Raw genomic sequence first — 21,275 nt, 5'->3', positions numbered from 1 at the left:
AGATGAAAGTACAAAATAGTTTTAAAAAAAAATTTAAACAAATAGCACCCCCTCCCCATGTTAAGGATGTGTTTCTAAAGAATAACGTTATCATTTCAGCACGGTCCGTATACTGCATGATTACCAAATTATGCTTAAGATGTTTGGGGGTTGTGCAGTCACACACACACACACACTTACACACACACACACACACACACACACACACACAATTAAACGACCCTTTATTCATTTCAATTTCCCCGCGCATTTTGCACAAAAAAAATAAGTTCTTCAGCAACGGCACAATCTCAAATACGCCCACACACTTTTCGCACAACAACAAAAGTAAAATGGACATATTTCTAGCGGACGTAATTGGCGACAGTATCACGTGACACAAGCGACCAATGAGAAAATTAAGAAGATTGTATTTTTAACGCTTTTCCAAAAACCAAAATATCAGCAGTAGCAATCTTGTTTTTGGAGCCCAAAATGTATAAAAACGCATCAAACAGTCTCCTCGGGTGAATTCAATTAATTCAATTCATTCGTTCATTCAGTCACTTCAGTCTTCTTCCTTTCTTCTCGCTTCAACAACACACGAGAACATGCCTCTCGTCTTTACAACATCGTCACTGCCGACGCCGTCAACACCATGATTACACACGCCACGAAGACACTCAAAAATCACTTATGCACACATGTATCCATTCCGCACATTTTCTAATTAATAACAACGAATTACTTTCCTCACGGATTACTTTCCTCATGGGACTTTTAAGTAAGGCGAACTTCGCCAGATAAAACACAAACTTTAAAATAATCTCATTATTTTCACACAAGACTTTAACCTTCTAAACTCCTTGATTTTACGAAGGACTTTCATCTAACATTTTGATCATAATAACTTCGAAAGAACTTTCACCTATCGGACCTTTGTTCATTCACCTTGTTGCTTTTGTAAAAATATAAATGCGGTGCATTTTAAATCAGAAGGAGGTGTCGTTTTGTTTCATTCCTTTTTTATTATTATTATTTTGTTTGGGGCAAAGGGATTTAATTTTACTTAAATTTCTGCGCCCCAACAAGATGCAGGTGAATCATTTGTATTATTCGGATTAGTGCACTCATCTTCAAAACGTTTTGGTTTATGTGACCTTTGACCTTATTCCGGTGCATTATATCGAACTTTGGGACCTTCGCATCGAATTTGACATTTCTTTTGACTTTTCATATCTCAGTTTACAAACTGCATTTACTTTCCCAAGTTGGAATCCTTCTCCCAGTTCTTCCCCTTCATTATAGCTCTCTAATTTCACACCCCCTCTCCCTCCCTCTCTCCTTCCCTCCTCCAACCTAGCAACAATGTTACGCAATATAAGCTTTAGTTCATTATCCATTCGAATAAAGCAGAAAGCAATCAATCTATAATTAAAAGATCTCATATGCTAATATTTGAATGCTCGGGTTTGTATTACTGTACACATGGATTCGAAAAAGTTGTCAAAAAACAAATATATAACAAATAAATGTTACCAAAAGCAAGATAAGTTACTTTTCTACTAAACTGGATATATTTTTCGTGTTTTTATTCAATGTAACATGTTTATTCAGCTCGAAAAACATACAGTGTTTACCGATGTATAGGAAAATTCAAAATGGCGCTCGACTTTCTCTTTAACACGGTAAGTTTGGGAAAAGATATTATAAATAATAAACTAGACAAAATACTATTAAAAAAAACACCGAATATATGTCAACCTATGTCACGGTAACATATAGTGAGCGAGTTTCTAACAGTATTTTGTCTAGTTTTATATTTATAGCACCTTTTCCCAACCTTACTGTATTAAAGAGAGAGTCGGGTGCCATTTTGAATTTTCCAATACATCGGTAAACACTGCATGTTTTTCGAGCTGAATAAACATGTTACATTGAATAAAAACACAAAAACTATATCCAGTTTGGTAGAAAAGTAACTTATCTTGCCTTTGATAACATTTATTTGTTATATATTTGTTTTTTGACAACTTTTTCGAATCTATGTGTACAGTAATACAAACCCGAATTCTCATTTAAAAGCTTTAAAACATTTTTTTTAAATGCTCTACTGCAGCAGCATGGATGGATTAAGACAGATGTTGCCATGGTAACAATGGAGTAAAATAGGAAGACAATCCGGCGTTGCCCGGTCGTAAGATACGCTTAAATATAATATTCTCTTTCATGCAGATTGAGTAGAACTAATTCTCTATTGATTATTATATTGTACCCAATATATAGTAGTAATTCGAAAAGTTAAAAAAAAAATACAACTTGGGTGTCATCTGCTGGAATTGAAACCAAAATATTTAGCACTCTAGTGGTATTCACCACCATATAACCTAAAAATACATGGATATAAAATCTTTTAAAAGTTAACAAAGTTAAACTTATAAATGTGCATTTGCGCATGCATGGAGGATACAAATTAAGTCGACTTACGCCCGCCAAGTTCCAATTTTGCAATTTTTACCTCTTAGCAGTTATTTTTCCAGCTAAAAACCAGATCGAATTTGTTCCACATGCCTAAATACCCCATATATCAAGTTTCAAGCCTGTAGACCAATAATTGACAGAGGAGTTTAATAGAGATCGTTCCTCACACAGACAGACAAGGTCACTATATATATATATATACACACACACTAGCAAAAATACAAATCTTTGACTGGGTTCAAAAAGAGCCTTCAAAAATGGCCTCTTATAACAATATAAATAACTTAAATTCTTTTAAACTGATATTCATTTTCAGCATACTTTTTTATCTTACATTACTATTCGTCTTATAGATGTACAAGCAGACAGACACATAGACGTTGAGCTTTATTACATGGTCTTATAGACCTACAGACAGACAGACTCGGCATTGCTCAGATCATCTTTGTGGAGAGGAGTGTGGGGGTGGTGGCAATTGCTCAAAGGAACATGAGGGGGCAGTAGTGGGAATCTTTATTAACACAAACCTGAACACTAATTATAAGTGATCCCCATAGGGCCACACCTCCGTTGGTGGGAATAGAGGGATGTAACCCATCTCCCTTCTCATGGTGGGTTATCATGGCAAGTTCAGTAGCTCTACGTCAAATTGTGTGAGCATACACAGAGTTTCCAGTTATAAGTGACCCCCCTGGCGCCCCATCCCTGCTGGTGGGAGTGAGCAGTGTAACCCATCCAAACTTCCCCTTCCCCATGATGCGCTATCCTTCCATATTTGGTAGCTCAATCTGAAACAGTGTGAGCATGCATACGGTTCTCCCTTATAAGTGACCTCCCCTCCTCCCTGGGGCCTCACTTTATCATACCCATTTCAGATCCTTGATACCTCTTCTATCATTGTATGTGGTCAGTTTAGTATAACAGTAAACCATATGGGAGCATATTCATGTACAGACAGACACAGACAATTTATTATATAGATATAGATACATATGTAAATGTGTATGTGAGAACTTTTTCATCCTAAATGCTACAAAATCATGCACAATGTTGAAAATATGCACAAACAAAACTTAGCATAATAGTTAAATGAAACCAACTATCCAATAAAAACCGTAATATTAATTCATTAATGAAAATTCGTTTTTCAAAGAAATATGCAAATTAGTTAATCGTCCATGAAGTTGCTCGCATATCCATGACTGAGTATATTAAGTTCGTTTTAATAATTGTTAAATAGAAAAACGTAGGCTTTTAATATCAATGTCAGTGCAGTCTTTCTCGTATCTTTTATTCTATTTTATACATTTTTAAAAGTCATTTTTAAGTGTAATGTGAACAGACATCTTGCTGCTCAACTCCCTACCTAATATCCCTGCAACTTATGTCCCTGATAGTAGTCTCTTACATCAAATTGGCACTGCACCTTGTTTGAGGTGAAAATGTAAAAAAAAGAAAAAAAACAAAATTATAGGAATTATGGAGGTCATGACAAATTTTGTTATATTTAAACCAGCAAACATTTTTAATATTTTTTTAACTGTATATTAATTCCACAAAATGTTCAAATTTTATTGTGGAATTATGTGTGTTTATTACGGATCCTACCATCTTTCCCACAATCAATGTCTACGACCACAATTTCAAAGTTTTCAATTTTCATACTGACCCGTAAGTTTTTTTTTTCTATTCTGCTTGCCTATTCATTTCCTCTGAAGAAAATCTTACAACTATTCGAAACTCTGTTTAAACTTTCTTGAAAAAATCCTACCATTATTACTACAAACTCAACAAATTAAGAGTGAGAAAGTGGTGGAAGTGAACTATCTCCAAAAATTAAAATCGGAAAGATGAATTAACTGAAATGTGTAAAGTAAGAATTTTTATTTCAGACAGAAGTTACTTTTGACACAACAGTTCGACGACGAAAATGTTGGACTTGTTATTCAGCAGGAAAGAAATAACAGACTTTTTCTTGTGCAGTGACTGGCGCCATCTTGCTTAGTGTTTAACCATTCGAAAAATACCTTAAACTGATATTCGTTTATTCCAAGAAACGCAAGCAGACAACCAATGGGATTAGCCGAACTTTGTGAAGGGAGCGACCATTATTTTAAAAAATGAAAACAAAGAAAACTAATGTCGAACATCTTTGTAGAAGAAACAAACACAGACGGCGCTGTTTGAAAACGTGACAAATGTAATAATATTCTTGGTTGCTTTGAAAAGAGGAAGAGTCAAAAAAATGAGAACGTGATTATCGTGCACCTTTGAATGAAATTTACTCTCCTAGGAAGTAATATAACTTGTGATAATAAATTAAAGTGACTGGTGGTAAATGCAAAACCTACATCAAATTATGGCTAGTAGTGGGAGCGTATTGAATTTTTATGCGATGTCTGAGTTTTTGAAGCTATGTCGTTGTGGATAAGTGAAAATCGTTGTCATTATATTAATAGATAGATAGATGGAAGAAGATAGATAGATGGAAGAAGATAGATAGATGGAAGAAGATAGATAGATGGAAGAAGATAGATAGATGGAAGAAGATAGATAGATGGAAGAAGATAGATAGATGGAAGAAGATAGATAGATGGAAGAAGATAGATAGATGGAAGAAGATAGATAGATGGAAGAAGATAGATAGATGGAAGAAGATAGATAAATGGAAGAAGATAGATAAATGGAAGAAGATAGATAAATGGAAGAAGATAGATAAATGGAAGAAGATAGATAAATGGAAGAAGATAGATAAATGGAAGAAGATAGATAGATAGATAGATAGATAGATAGATAGAAGAAGACGATAGATAGATATAAGATATATATAAGATAGATAGATAGATATAATATCGAAGATATAAGATAGATAGAAGGATAGAAGATATAGAGATGGATAGACGAAGATACATAAATATATAGATAGATAGAAGATAGAATAGAATAGACCTAACGTGATATATTATATTGCGCATGTATTTTCAATATTTACTTGAACACTCAATACGTGAATAGAGTTTACTAGTAATAACATTAGCATGAACATATATCTATGGAAATTAAAATTACACAGAGGTATCTATCTTTCATCCCTGCATGAAATCATTTTACTAAATGATTTTATGCCGGAATGAAACATAAACGCCTCTGTTTAGATTAGATTAACTGTCATAGACATATGTTCATACTATTTGTGTGTTTGCGTGTGTGTATATATATATATATATATATATATATATATATATATATATATATATATATATATATATATATATAATTATTACTATAATTATTTTTAATTTTTTTTAAATTATTTTTTAATACATTTAATATATATCATCATCATCATCGGCGGTCACTCGTGTCCGAGTAAGACTGTCCTCCGTTGTGGCTTCTGTGGGTCCTCAGGTGAGCATAGAGCTCAATCCTAGACCCAATTTTTCTTGTGCAATTTGGGCAGATAAAGGTAGTGGTGGTGGGGTGGGGTTGGATGTGTCTGGTTGATAATCTGTCCTTTCTGTGCTTGCGTTTATCCTCAGCAGCTTGATTTAGGTCACTGCTATAAAGCGCAGAACCTTCGTGGACAGCGCTCCTCCATGCCAACCTGCTCCCAGTCACGTCCTCCCATGTCTCAAGGTCCATGTGAAACCGCTTTAGATTTACTTTGATGTTGTCCTTATACCTCATCTTTTGGCCACCCTGGGCACGCTTTCCCTCAACAAGCTGAGAGTAGAAAATCTGTTTTGAGAGGCGGAGATCCGGCATTCGGACAACATGACGAGTCCATCTGAGCTGGCGTTGAGCAACAGTAGCAGTGATAGTAGGAATGTCAGCCTCACTCAGGACGCTGGTGTTGGTGCGTCTGTCCTTCCAACTGATTCTGAGGATTTTTCGGAGGCATCTTTGGTGGTACGTCTCCAGGGTTTTTACATGCCTCCTGTATGTGGTCCAGGTCTCCGATCCATAGAGAAGAGTGGGCAGCAAGACAGCTTTGTATACCATGATTTTGGTCTTTGCCAGAAGATCACGGTTCTCAAATACTCTCTTCCTTAGCCTTGAGAAAGCCCCACTGGCACAGCTGAGACGGTGTTGTATTTCATCATCTATGTTGGCTTTTGATGATAGGATGCTGCCTAGGTATGGGAAGTGGTCCACATTTTCCAGTCTAGCGTTGTCGATGGAGATGTTTGGGGGTGAGACTGGAGTACTGTTTGGTGGTGATTGATGGAGGATTTGAGTTTCTTTTTTATATTGATTGTTAGTCCTAGCTGTTTGTATATATTTATACACACACACATATATATATATATATATATATATATATATATATATATATATATATATATATATATATATATATATATATATAAAATTTCATATTAATATTTTTCAGGCAGTTACAAGTAACTTGAAACTGGCTAAGTGAAACATACTCATGACCGTGTAGAAACATAACTGCTTATCTAAAACAAATAAAATGTATATATATATATATATATATATATATATATATATATATATATATATATATAAGATGAAGCGGGGGCGTATAATTCAGACATCTTTGTCTTGACCAATGCAGAACAGATCATCTTTCTTATCAGCAAATATTTATTTCAGAAAATGAAGCTTGCCGTATCTTCACCTCTCACCATTTCTCCCAAAGACAACATCTAACTTTTCTATGACTCGAACGCAGGCCACAATAAACCAATGCTTTCTATTCAGCTCGTATCCCTTGTAAGAATTCAGAAATAATAACGGAAACCTTAGCAAATGCAAGTCTCCCCGGAAAAAATTATATTTTGAAAGATAATTTCATCATTATTATTTTATAGAGAGCGCATGAACACAAGCCTATGAAACACACACACACACACACACACACACACACACACACACATATATAATATAGAAAGAAATTATGTGCACGTACATACATATATAATTTTTTAAAACTTTGGGAATAAAGAAAAGAGGAGCTTAATGAAAGATTATTATTTTGTATTGTTCATTATGCAAGAACTCTAAAATGTTTCTAATCTATATAGATAGTAACAATATCCAGTGTTAATCACTTTTAGCTGTAAGGCATCTATTTGCATTGATTAGAGATTTGGGGCACTTTATCGTGTTTCAATGGTTTCATTTGCCAAGAACATGCCAAGAACAGAGTTCTATTTGGGGATACAAGTATATAGGCGTTTACCTATATATATACGATGTGCGTGTATGTGTGCACACGTGTTATTATCTAATTTATAAAACTCATGTCTGTCTGTCTGTCTATCTGTCTCCATTTTTTCCAAAGTGCATCACCTCTGAAATGCAAGGTCGCAGAGCGGATCAAATGATTGCATTTTTTGTGGACTGTTTTCTTTTATTGGTGTTTAGCCGGTAAAATCAGCTGTTAAGGGATCAAAATTTAAAAAAAAACAACTTTACAGGTTTAAGTTGACTTAAGATGCTTTTTTACGCATACGCAAATATACATTTATAAGTAATAGTCTGTCCATTTTTAACTATTTCTTATCCATCTGATATCTTAAAAGGTAACTAAGACTGGAGCGCTATATGTTGTGGTTTCAATTCTAACTGATGGTACCCAAGTCGGATTTTTTTTTTTTTTTTTACTTTTGAAATCGTTATCCAGGGTTGTCAGATTGGACTTTTTGGAACCAAATCTTACGAATTTGGCCATTTTTTTTTTAAAGCAGTTTGACATTCAAAAATTGTAATTGTCTTATTTCAAAGCACAGCGTACGGATTAGCAGAGAGACTTGACGTTGCCCGGAAATGAATGAGGATTAATGAATGTTTCACTTTGTCTGCTCGCAGTTACTTAATCCACAATACATTGTCGTCTACATTGCACTGAAGAGAATCTACATGTGATTTTATAAAATTATTTTTATATACAATGGCTTAAATTGAAGCTTAAAATGCAAACATCAAGTATCATCGTTCAATTGTGCTCTAAATAGAAACATTTATTTCTAACGCACCCCTGCTATAGAAAAGAACCTACTGTTGATTTTATATGCCTGGCCTTTCTACTTGTGTGGGATAATGGCTTGAATTAAAGTCTAAAATGCAAAAGTCAAGTATCATGATTTAATTGTGCTCGAAACAGACATTCATTTCAAACGCACCCCTGACATATCAAAGAGCTTACTATTGATTTTATACTCCGGGCCTTTCTGCTTGTGCGGTAATAAAACTTCTCAAATGTACTCGTGATGTTAAGCTGTATAAGGCATTAACTGTAGTCAAAATCGCCTGTTCTTTTTACCTCGGATTTTTTCGATTATCGATACTTATCAAAGACATTCCGACAAAAAACACTACCAGGTACATAAAGTATATTGTGTGAAATTTCAAAAAAAAAAAAAAAAAAAAAAAAAAAAATCGTCCCAGCTGTTAAGGAGTTAATAGGGAACGAACTTAGAAACACACACAGACACAAAGTTTCTTTTGTGTTGTTTAGTTCTCTACCACTGCAAGAACTTGGACACCAGGGTCGGAAAGTGGGATTGAGAAGTCAGCTCCCCAGGGGAGAGGTATTCTGACCTGCACAAAGTGCCTGGGCAGCCCCATAGGCATTCCCCGATAAGAGCTCCTTAGGCGATTAGCAATAAACTAATCTCTTCTCAAAGACAGTAGGCAAAAGGTTCCTTTTACATAATAGTAGACATATAATAGCAATACAAATAAGCGATATTATATCCATATATATATATATATAAATGCTTGAGACGTATCTTAAACATCAAGTGGCAAGCACAAGTACCCGATACTGAAGCCCTTGTGAGAGCATGTTGCTCTAGTGTTGAGACCCTTGTAATCAGATCTCACAAGCGTTGGGAGGGTCACTTGGTTCAAATGAAAGATTGTAGGCTGCCAATACAATTTTTTTATGGGGAGATGGAAAAGGGCAAGCGCCCTCAACACAAGCCTAGGAAGAGGTTCAGGGGCTCTACAAATAATAATTTGAAAGTCTTACAAATCGACATCGACACAAAGGCCGAAGTTGCGAAAGCTTGTACGTGAAAGTTGTAATGCTCTAGAGAAAAGAAAACAGGCCGACAGCAATCTGAAGCGAGAGCTTCGCAAAGGTTTAATTGATAGTCTTAATTATGACACAGAGCTGGAAATGCGACACTTGTGAACGAGTGCTTTTGTCAAAAGCTGGCTATGTCAACCACTTTAAGTCACAAAAAACTCCTGTTCAGGTTAACTTTGCACCTATTAGTCTGAACGAAACGATCTGTTTAACATGCAGCAAAGTTTGCAAGTCTACTGCTGGTTTGAGGAGACATGTGGTTGTTCATAGGAATACCCTTCAACCTCCAGAGGAAGTCAACTCGATGGAAATTGCTTAATTTGTATGTCACATCTGCTTCAAGATGTGCAAATCTGTTGTGGAAGTGCAGAGTCATCTGAGATGGCATGGACGAGAACTCAATGTGACGGCAATCATCTGGAAAGATGCAGCAATCATATATATATAAGTGAGAATGTGTGTGCATGTGTGCGCGGCCACTTCTCAACCTATATACTCAACGAATTTTTATCTACATTTGAAATTTGATATAGAGCGTATTCAGATACGTGGAAAACTTTTTAATCAGTTTTCATGTGGAGAAGGGGCTGCCAAGGGGTTCAAATTGAAAAACTGTACTTGGCGGTCATCAGATTTGTCAAGTGTTTCACGAATGCGCATGCGTGGTCATGAAACATGACGGCTTCTTTATATAAAGAAAAAAGTAGGTTTGAGAACACTTTTTATAGATAGTGTCAAGCTGGTTGCCGAACTTGACTTTAGATTTTAGTTTCGATCTCAGCTCGAGGATTTTTTTTTTTTTTACTACAGGAAGTGAACTGTTTAGAAAAAAAAAACATAATATTCGCATGCACAAGTTACAGTTTTTTTTTCTGCGTGTGTGTGTGTGTGTGTGTGTGTGTGTGTGTGTGTGTGTGTGTGTGTGTGTGTGTGTGTTTACTTCATTTAAAAAAATTTTTTAAGAATTTAACGTTACGTTCAATACTACGGTATTTTTGTTAATAATAAATAAGAAATCTGCACTAATTAAAATATAACATTTATGCGTACTTTACGATCGGGCAACGCCGAGTGGCATGCTAGTAATTCGAAAGAAAAAAAAATCATTAAACTAAATGTAGATAAACTGATTGCAAATGATCGAATTCAAATACTTTTGATTTTTTTTTTTTTTTTAATGTAACTAAAACAATTTTTGCTGTTCTGATTTTTCTTTTCATTACTGTTTAAGTGAATAATTGTTAATTTCTTAGCGATTTCAATTCGTTACTTTATGCCGTCGGGTCAAAAAAGAATAATAATAAATTCTAATAGACAAAAGAAAAACACATTTTTATGCTTATATTGTAAGGAAATGATATTATCTTGAGGTTGAATCACAATTATCCAATCATAAAGACGAAAAGTCTTATTCAAAAATAATAAAGTAATAATAGATATTTGGTAAATTTTAATTTCTCATTCTATTACAATTAAGAACAATTAAGATTCAGAACGTATACATTTTGGATAAGCACGGATAGGCGAAATCATTTTTATAAGGTTTCTTGCAAAATTTTTATATATATATATATATATATATATATATATATATATATATATATATATATATATATATATATATATATTAATATTTCGTGTGATTTGATTTTAAGAGTTGAAGATGTTGAAACTTTGTGAAATGTGTTTTCGCAATATCTCAGGTTAATTTTCTCTTTCATATACATACACACACATTATATATATATATATATATATATAGATATATATATATATATATATATATATATATATATATATAGAGAGAGAGAGAGAGAGACAGACAGACAGACAGACAGACAGATAAAAAAGGAACAAATCCAGTTATGTGTTCGTCAATGTTTCGTCTTTATTGCGTGACTTCCTATGGATGAATCTTGCAATAAAGACGAAACGTTGATGAACACATAACTGGACTTGCTCCTTTTTTATCTCTCTATTTCGTCGGAATCCTATTTCCATTATTCTCATCATCATATATGTTAGCAGGCCGCCGCCTGTTGTTGTTGTTGTTAGAAGAAGAAGAAGAAGAAGAAGAAGAAGAAGAAGAAGAAGAAGAAGAAGAAGAAGGGTACAACAAGTGCATTGCAGTAGGATGAGATTTCTTCGAAGGGGACTAGAGTTTCATGTGTGTGGTATTAATAAAAGTGTCCATACGAAAAAAGTCTGTAAACTTATTGAAGGCACTTCGTATACAAATATTTTGGTGTGCTAGACCGTTTCATCTTAAATTCTATGCAATTATGCAGAATGTAGAAACTATGTATAAATAGAATTCAGCGTAATAGTGAAATGAATCCAATCATCTAATTAGAAACTATAAAAAAAAATGAATAAGTTATTAATGTTCGTTTTTCAAAGAATATGTGAATTAACTTTCATGTAGTCGCTTGCATATCCATGACTGAGCATATTACGAAGTTAGTTTTAATAATTTTTCAATAGAAAAAAAAATAAGCTTTTAATATTAATGTCAGAGCAAGAAAAAATCTACTTTACGCATACACATGCGTTCCAAAATAATGCCTCCTATTTTTTTTTTTCGGCCAAAGTGATTAGATTTTAGGAGATGAAAATGCTGGAACTTTGCAAAATGTTTTCTGAATATTCCAAGTTTATGTACACACAAGAAAAATTTAAAAGGTGCAAAATAAAATTCACAATATGCATCAGTTCATCAAATGTTCTAATGTAAAAACTTTGTGATTTCTAAATATCTCAGATTAATTCTCTCTTTCATACAGGCTGGTGCATCTACCACTAGTCTCTTACTCTTAGACAGAATTTTAAAAAAGAGCCTCCAATCTAATAGACCCCGCGCTATCAACCAAACTACAACCTCTGCCTCATCGCCGAAATGTTGCACACTTTTGCCTATTTTACAAGTATTTTAATTGAAAGTACTCCAGCAAATTCCAACTTTTATACTTCCCTCGGTGTAAATACCTCAGACTAGCATGACAAGCAGCAAAGTCCCACCCCTACACTGTCGAGATTCCTAGATGCTGGAAAGTCTTCTACTCTAATACTTTCTTCCCCAAAACTGTTAGACTTTGGAATTCCATCCGGGTCCCTGCTTCACTGACTGCACTAACATGCAGAAGTTCAAATGTAATGCAAACAGACATCGCCAGGCTAAAAAGTAAGTGACTCCAAGCTTAAAATGTATATGTACGCATGCTCAGAAGTTAGTTGATTTATTCCTGCCAAGGTTAATTGTTATTTTCAATTTTAAGCCCATAGCAGCTATTTTTACAGATTAAAACCTAAATCAAAAGTGTTTCTGAGGTTGAAAGACCCTATATATCAAGTTTTAAGCCTGTAAACTAAATAGTCAGAAAGGAATTTGGTAGAGATGTTTGTCACACACACAAACAGACAAGGTCACTTATATATATATATATATATATATATATATATATATATATATATATATATATATACAGGATTTGTGGTATTAGATAGATAAATATGAAAACGTGTGTGCTAGAACGTTTTTATCCTAAATTCTATGCAATTATGCACAATGTAGAAACTATACACAAAAAACTAAGCGTAATTGTTAAATAAAACCCATCATTTAATAAGAAACCATAAAAATAATGAATGAACGCACGTTTTTCAAAGGAATGTGCAAATTAGTTAACCTTCATGTAATTGTTTGCATATCCATGACTGAGTATATTAAATTAGTTTTAATAATTTTTAAATAGAAAAAGTAGGCTTTTAATATCAATGTCAGAGCAAGAAAAAACTTTATAGGTATACTAGCATGGCGACCCGACGTATCTCGAGATTGAATGATGATCAACAAATATTTCATATTCCTATATTTTTATTGCCATCGAAATCGGTGAAATCACCCATTTTTCAATCAAATCGCTGATTGCTTGCTCTAGTTGGGGACTCATCATGGTGCACCAGGAGGAGGCTTCACATGCCTCACTGCAGTTACTTAGTTCACAATACAATGTAGTTTACATTGCACTGTAGAGAACTTACTGTTGATTTTATAAAATTATTTTTATATAAAATGGCTTGAATTAAAGTTTAAAATGCAAAAATCAAGTATCATGGTTCAATTGTGCTCTAAACAGAAACATTCATTTAGGACAAGTCCCTGTCATATCAAAGAACCTACTGTTGATTTTATATGCTGTTAGGCTATATAGAATGGTAACTTTGGTTAAAATTGCCTGTTCATTCTTTCAGATTTTTTCGATTTTCGATACTTATCAAAGACATTCTGATACAATACCTTTCTAAGAACACTGCCATATACATAAAGTACATTTGTGTTTCGGAGTCCATATGGAACGGACTTACACACACAGTCAACAAATTTCCTTTTATATATATAATAGGACAACAAGAGTGTGAAATGAAGACACAAAACTATATATAGGTAGATATAGAATATATATAGTTTTGTGTCTTCATTTCATACTCTTGTTGTCCTATTGTATAAGCTCCAATAATTATTGTTGAGCTTGGCATTATCCGGATAAGTCTCCTTTTGTGGAATTGATCTTTCTCTTTTCCTTAAAGCTATATATATATTTATATGTATATATATATATGTGTGTGTGTGTGTGTGTGTGTGTGTGTGTGAGAGAGAGAAACATTTTCAAACCAAATCACAATGCAAGATTTTTTTCTTCCAAATAAATGTAAACATTGTAAATCAAATATTTCGGCCTTGATAAGCCCTTTTCAACGATGTATAGACAATTTTTATTTTTATGTAGAGATCTAACGATGTTGGTGCCATATACAATCTTCTGTAATAAGAATTTAGGGTCCAATGCTATTTTGGCGTATGATTATTATTTACTGTTAATTTCGGTGTTACGTGACCAGTAGTTTAACAGTTTATCGGTTAAATATTTACACACAGACAGGCACATTGTTTTATTTATACAGAAGATTTTATAATAGATGCCATTTGTTTTAAGTATTTGAATATTTGGTTTGGGTTAATCTTTTCTTTTTTTTTTACTTGGAAGTAACCACATGAAGGCCCGAAGGCCACTCGAGGATAAGGGTTAATGAATGTAAGGTGGTAGTGTAGCAATCGTAAATGTAAATTGGATTGAATATTTCATTCGGTTTTGAGTTTTATAATATTTTTGATGGGTTGGTTGCAAGTCTAAACAATTTGTAAGAAAATGGTAAAAAATTGTGAAAGGTTCCTGACATTGTAGACAAAAACGAGGCTTCTTTCTGCTCAGGGAGATAGGAATGTGCCAGTTAAAACAAATATTTGTTTTAAATTGTTCCAATATTTACAATCTTTAGAACTGCACACCTGTGGAACTTTGTTTCGTTTTCCTGCTTTCCAACTGACTACAATATGGTTGTCTTCAAGTCAAATGTGAACAAATTCTTGATGAGCCGTCTCCTTAAGTAATCCGATTTACCAAATTTCTACTACTAACGATGATTGACATGTTCCCCTTGACCATTGTGCACTCATTAAACCTTATCCTCAAGTGGCCTTCGGGCCTTGATAAATAGTGACTACTTTGTAAAAAAAACAAGGTCGATAGCCATTAGTCACGTGCTCTCGTGTAATGAATGAATGCGTGAATGTAGGATTGACATGAAATTCTTAAAGATAAACTAAAATGACCGAAAAAATGGGCTGAAATGACTTAAATAAATAAAAAGTAAATGACTTAGAATGACTTTAATGAAATTAAGGATTAATTCAATGACCTTAAGAATGAGTTGAATGTTTAAAAAATAACTGGAATCCTTCAAAAACAACTTGAATGATCTGGAGAATGACTTGAATGGCTTTGAGACTGACTGGTTGTAAAGTGGGTGATCATTTTACATTAAATTAATACAGAAAGGTGATCCCCCACTTTATATCACAATAAGTACAGCATGTAGTAAAAACAGATACTACACTTTGATCTTGGCCAAAAGGCCAAGAAAAGGGTATTTATTTGCTCCTCCACCGAGCAAATTAGGCACAAGGCCGATTTTTAATGTGAGGAGTGAAGGGAAAATGGGGACCAACTCCCCGGGGAGTAGGGGAGCTGGATAGTGACAATTGGTATGAAGGGTTGCCCCTACATTGACCAAGGTCTTATATGTGGGGTCGCCCCTACATAGGGTCTTTGTTTGCAGTATCTGCCGGAACAGATACTACACTTTGATCTAAAAAAGCAACAAAATAAAAACAAAGGTCTCACTTTTTTCTTTTTGCATGATAAAGGTATCATAGAAGATCACTCAGAATTGGTTTCACAATTTATAAAATGGACAGAAGTTATAGAATGATAACTTTATATCAAATTGATGGCTAAATATGGTTTCATTCGAGTTCATTTTTTGCATCAATGCATATTAATCCCTAACTGTGCATAAAATGGATACCACAATACTTAGTTCGTTGCACCTTATCATAAGAAAGGTCTATACAAAATTTCAGCCATATCGGCCCAGTAGTTTTTGAGATTTCTAGAGTAAATGTGATATTGTGGTGACTATTCTCTATTAATACCTGTTGGTCTTTAACTGTGTATCGAACGGATACTATAACACTTAATTCACTGCACCTTATCACAATAAAGGTCCATACAAAATGTCAGCCAAATCGGACCAGACAGATAGATAGACTAAGAGAAATTTGATATAGAAGATAGCATTAGTTTCGGTTGCTACCACACAAAATTGTCATGAAGGGTCGATGAGGATAGAAAGATCGAGCGTAGAGAGTCTTATTCATTGGAAAAAGTATGAAAATAATCATAAAAGATGCTTTATTGAACACGAATGAGAAATGTTCATTCTGCCAAAATTGAAATTGAGAGAGAGAGAGAGAGAGAAAGAGGAGGGGAAGAGAGAGAGAGAGATGGGGGGGGGGAGAAATGCAATTAATGGTAGAACAATGCTTCGTTTTTGCGAAATGTTCTTTAAATAGCAAACAGCAAAACATGTTGCTTGGTCAACAAAATGTCCAAACATTATAGAAAATGGAGTCTTTTAATCTTTATGGCTTTTATCATTTTTAGATTTATTCCTGGATTATTGCATTGACAAATTAAAAGGAAATAAAAATGAGGAATTTTCCATTTTGGAATTATTTGGTATTGGATTTCAAAACCTAAAGTCCGACAGATCAATAAAACATCTGACAGTTACAAGTGGACATTTAGAATCTACAGAAGGGAATGTGGGTGGATGCTTTATAAACGGAACTATCGACAATTTATATTTTTTGTAAAGATGTTTATCAGAATCTAAATGAATGAAATGCGAATGTTTATCTGTGTGTGTGTGTGTGTGCGCGCGCGCGCACGCGCATCCATAAGTTTCTCGGGTTGAATTTCGGCATTCGTTAAATGCGTTAAGTGATATTTGATAAAATAAAAATATAATAAATCCGACGGTATGAATTAAAAATGGAGACGCGGAAGACCTAAAACTCAACGTTTCGCCCAGTTGTTACGCGGGCTTTATCAAGTGCAAACAAAAGCGAAAAGTGGCACTTGATAAGAATTCTGTAATTTGGTGAAATATATATTATGATAGATAGATTATGTGTTCGTATTAACAAAAAAAAAAAAAAAAAAAAAAAAAAACCAGAAACGAAGTGAACCAACTAAATAAAACTCAACGTTTCACACAACTGTTGTCAAGAGCGAACAAAAACTAAAAATGGTACATAACAAAATCTGTAATTTCGGGAATATATATATTTATTGGAAATAATAAAAACTGAAGAAAGTGCTCAATACTGTTGTAGAGCAAATATGCGGGTGTCTATGCATGCAGGCGCACATATGTGCATATATTTGCACGCCAGAGCGGGGATGTATGGGTACACGTGACCGTTTCTTTTAAGTATATATGTGTGTACGTGCGCATGTGTATACCCGTGCCCGCGGCCGCTAGCTAACCCTCTCCAAACAATTAACAACAAAATTAAAACTAAAAAAATAAATAAACCGAATCATAGCCCCCCCCCCGCCTCCAAACATAAGCGAACACCCAACAGGTCAAGACATACTTACCAAGAAATCATCTCACCAACGAGACGCTAAAAACTTTAACATTAAGACTCGAATTTTAAAGTAACCCCCTCCTCCTACCCCCACATATTCCCCTGCCCCTCCATGTATCCCTATGCCCTCAGCCACACCAGAAATGAACTTCCCAGACCCTCCCCCACAAGTTCCTTAAACCCCAAAACTAAAACATTACCTACATACCAAGCGCCCCCTCCCACCTTCCACCCCTTGTTCCCTTCCTCTCTTTCTTCCGCCCTCCTCGTACCCTCCTGACCTCATTCACTCTTTCATCCCATAATAACGAACATTTCTGTAAAAGTCTGAGGAAGCTACAGACGGCCAAAAAAACGGCCGGGTAGCTGAAACAATAATGTAGCTTAACAGAAAGATATGGTAATAAAAATAAAACGTATATATATAATATATATATATATATATATATATATATATATATATATATGGTATCACAAATTTAAATTTATGTACAGAGGGAAGATATATAAATATGCACATTATATATTAGTGTTGGGACGATTAATCGTAATTGGGAATTCAGAAAGTCAGAACTTTTTAAGGTATCGGAATCTGAGAAAATTGTGCTTACTTTCCGATGCCAAAAACGATTCTTGTAATTGTTTAATATTTGTTTTGTTTTTGTTTAAAATTTAGTTTTCCATTGCTGCTACTAAAGATAAAATGGTAAATGTGTATTGATTTTTAGCTACAAGCAAAATTAAGATGTATACATCACCCATACAAGTGTATTTTTACGTTAAGGAAAATATATATATTTATTGGGTTTTTTTTTTCTTTGGTAATCTAAAGAAAAAACTCTATAAATAAATATTGAGTGATTTTAAAAGAATTGGAACCGCTAATCGTATTGGAATAAAATATTTAAAACAGAATCGATCAAAATTTTGGAATCATCCCATCCCTAATATATATATATATATATATATATATATATATATATATATATATATATATATATATATATATAGTTAGTTAGTTAGAAATTGAGTTAGGATAAAAACAATTTTGTTTAAGACCGGAAAAAATTTTGATTAATAGATTTGAAATTAATAGTTTAAAAAAACAATATATTTTTTCATAGGTGACGCGATAAAAAGTTCACATATATTAGAATAACATACAACAGAAAGATTTTAAAGTACATACAATTTCTCTTCTTTTTTTTAGCATCCAAAATATTAAATGGGCAATTATTAAAAATATTTTATTTGAATTTTAAGGTTGCTAAAAAAAACAAAAAAAATAAAATAAAATAAATAAATAAAAAAACGAGATTTGCACGCGATTTTGTAATATATATATATATGTTTCCAACTCCGGCTATAAAACAGAGGAGTATCGACTGAAAAGAGCTTCATATGGGTATCAAAAACGGTCCCCTATTTGAAACCAACGTTATCGATGACTTATCTAAATTTTCTGAAAATTAAAATATAAATATACGGTCTTATTTTCGGAATTTTTCCCTTATAACAGAGCACTCTGCTGTCATATCTGGGCAGGAGCTGCTAAAAACAGCCTATCCTGCCTTGACAGAGTACAAAATAGACTTTGTGGTTTAGTGGGGGATGCTCTCTTCTCTACCCTGCAGCCTCTCTCCCACAGAAGAGACGTTGCGAGCTTATCCTTGTTTTAGCGTTATTTCCATGTCAGGTGCTCGTCTGAACTCCAATCTCTGGTCCCCCCTCGCCAATCTTTCACGAAAAACACCTGTCTAGCTGAATCCACTGTGAAAAATTTCCCCCACTCTTTATCTGTGCCTAAATCAAAACGTGGATTCCATGAACAAAGCTTCTTTCTTAGAAGTGCACGCCTGTGGAACTCTGTTCCGTATGCCTGCTTCCCTCCTGACTACAACTTGGATGTGTTCAAGTCCAACGTTAACAAATTCCTAATGAACCGTCCCCTTAAGTAAACACTTCATCAAATCTCCACACTAACGTAATGTACTTGCAATAACCCTTATCCCTGAGTGGCTTCCGGGCCTTGATAATTGGTGACCACGGTGTAAAAAAAAACAACTTTTTTTTTATTATATATATATATATATATATACTATCAATACAGCAGAAAAGAAATATTTACCTGATATAATCAGAGATCAATTTGATATATATATAAATATTTATATATTAATGAATTAATCCCAACCAAATACAAAAGCTCAATACAGACACAATAGAAAGAGCTTATTATAGGGGAAAATAAGTAGTATTTTCAAATGTCGGAACGGTGTATTGGTCAAGGATGAAGTTTAACTTCGAAATATATTTATAAATTTCAAACAAAAATAAATATCTGTTTATTTTCGTAATAATGCGTTGCTTCTGGCTTCAAACGTACGTGTATCTACTACGTATTTTATTTCATTCAAACTCAATCAACGCTTCTATCAAGAAACACACATCCCCTAACATCGATAATTGTTGTTTCATCTAATGCATCAACCAGCAAATTTCTAGCCTTGCTACACGTTAAAAAACGACCCTGGTGTCTAACTCTGTCCCGTGGGGAGGCATTGTAAATAGGTACAATTATAATTTGCTAATTTCTGTCCTCTGATGAGAAGAATAGCAAGACTGGCATTCTTTAAAACTCAGCGGAATAAGGATTTTGAAAATCGCTTTTGGGGTATTCTGTCGAATAATAAATTTAATTGTAAATATTAATTCACAGTTTTAAAGTCTTTTATTTTCCCATATATATTTTTTATTCCTGGTGATTGGTTTGGTCATGCTGGAGAGGGAAATTGTTTATGTCTTTGGCTTTGAAGAACATGATTGAGTTTTGCAACGGAAAAAGTAACAGCAATGTTTGGTGCACTTTAGGTCAGGAAGTCGATATGTTCAAACAACCGTCAGCAGTAATCAGGGTGCAGACAAAGAAGAGCATATTTTGTACTTTATTGTTTTAAATTTACTAAACCGCGTAATTCATTTAACAAATATTTTTATGCCAGGGATAAAGGTTTAACATTTTGGGGGAAAAATATCTTCTTTTTATTTTTTTTCACCACAAACAAAGAGCACAATGACACTGAAATGCAAGAGGCTACAGTGAATTAGTGACAAAGACTACGGGAACATTCTAAGTAGGGAGTTGAGTAGCGAAATGTCAGTTCATATTACGTTTTAACTGCTGTATATTAGTACAGTCAGAGAAGCAGGAAATAGGGAAGGAATTCCAAAGTCTAGTAGTTCAAGGAAAGAAAATTTCTAGATAAATGGATCTCCGCCATCAGGGAACCTCTACAGTGAAGGGGTGATATTTTGCTACTTGTTTGATTAATCAAGGAGTATTTATATCAAGAGGGCATCAGTGTTACGAGTTTATCTGAGCACATTCCATTAAAGTACTTGTAAATCAGGCACAGGGATACAACATTGCAGCGATGTGACAGAGGTTGAAGCTTGGTTGACAGTGTGGGATGTATTAGATTTGAGACTCTCTGATAGAGAGAGAGACTAGTGATTCATGCACTGGCCTAATTGGGGAGAGGTAAGTTTTAGTTGCCTTGATTTTCTTGGGCAATACCAGGATACGGTAGCGCTAGTAAATAATATAAATAAAATATAACTTTGTAAGTTGAAGAGCTATGAAGCTGAAGTGTGGTTTAAGGTGCACAAAGTACTGTCATCGTAGACGTGTGCAGT

General features: G+C 34.1%; 1 protein-coding gene and 1 pseudogene across 1 annotated transcript in view; both read right to left on the bottom strand.

The window, feature by feature from the left end:
• LOC145252797 (osmotic avoidance abnormal protein 3-like) overlaps positions 1 to 21,275 on the bottom strand; it is a 2,582,558-nt gene that overhangs the window by 2,484,505 nt on the left and 76,778 nt on the right. The gene's annotated exons all lie outside the window — the stretch shown is intronic.
• LOC145252998 (U2 spliceosomal RNA) lies at positions 15,384 to 15,510 on the bottom strand (annotated as a pseudogene).

The sequence above is a fragment of the Euprymna scolopes genome, chromosome 29 (assembly GCF_053919585.1).
Source record: "Euprymna scolopes isolate OS-2025 chromosome 29, ASM5391958v1, whole genome shotgun sequence".
NCBI lineage: Eukaryota > Metazoa > Mollusca > Cephalopoda > Sepiida > Sepiolidae > Euprymna > Euprymna scolopes.
This window is presented reverse-complemented; position numbering and strand designations above follow the sequence as displayed.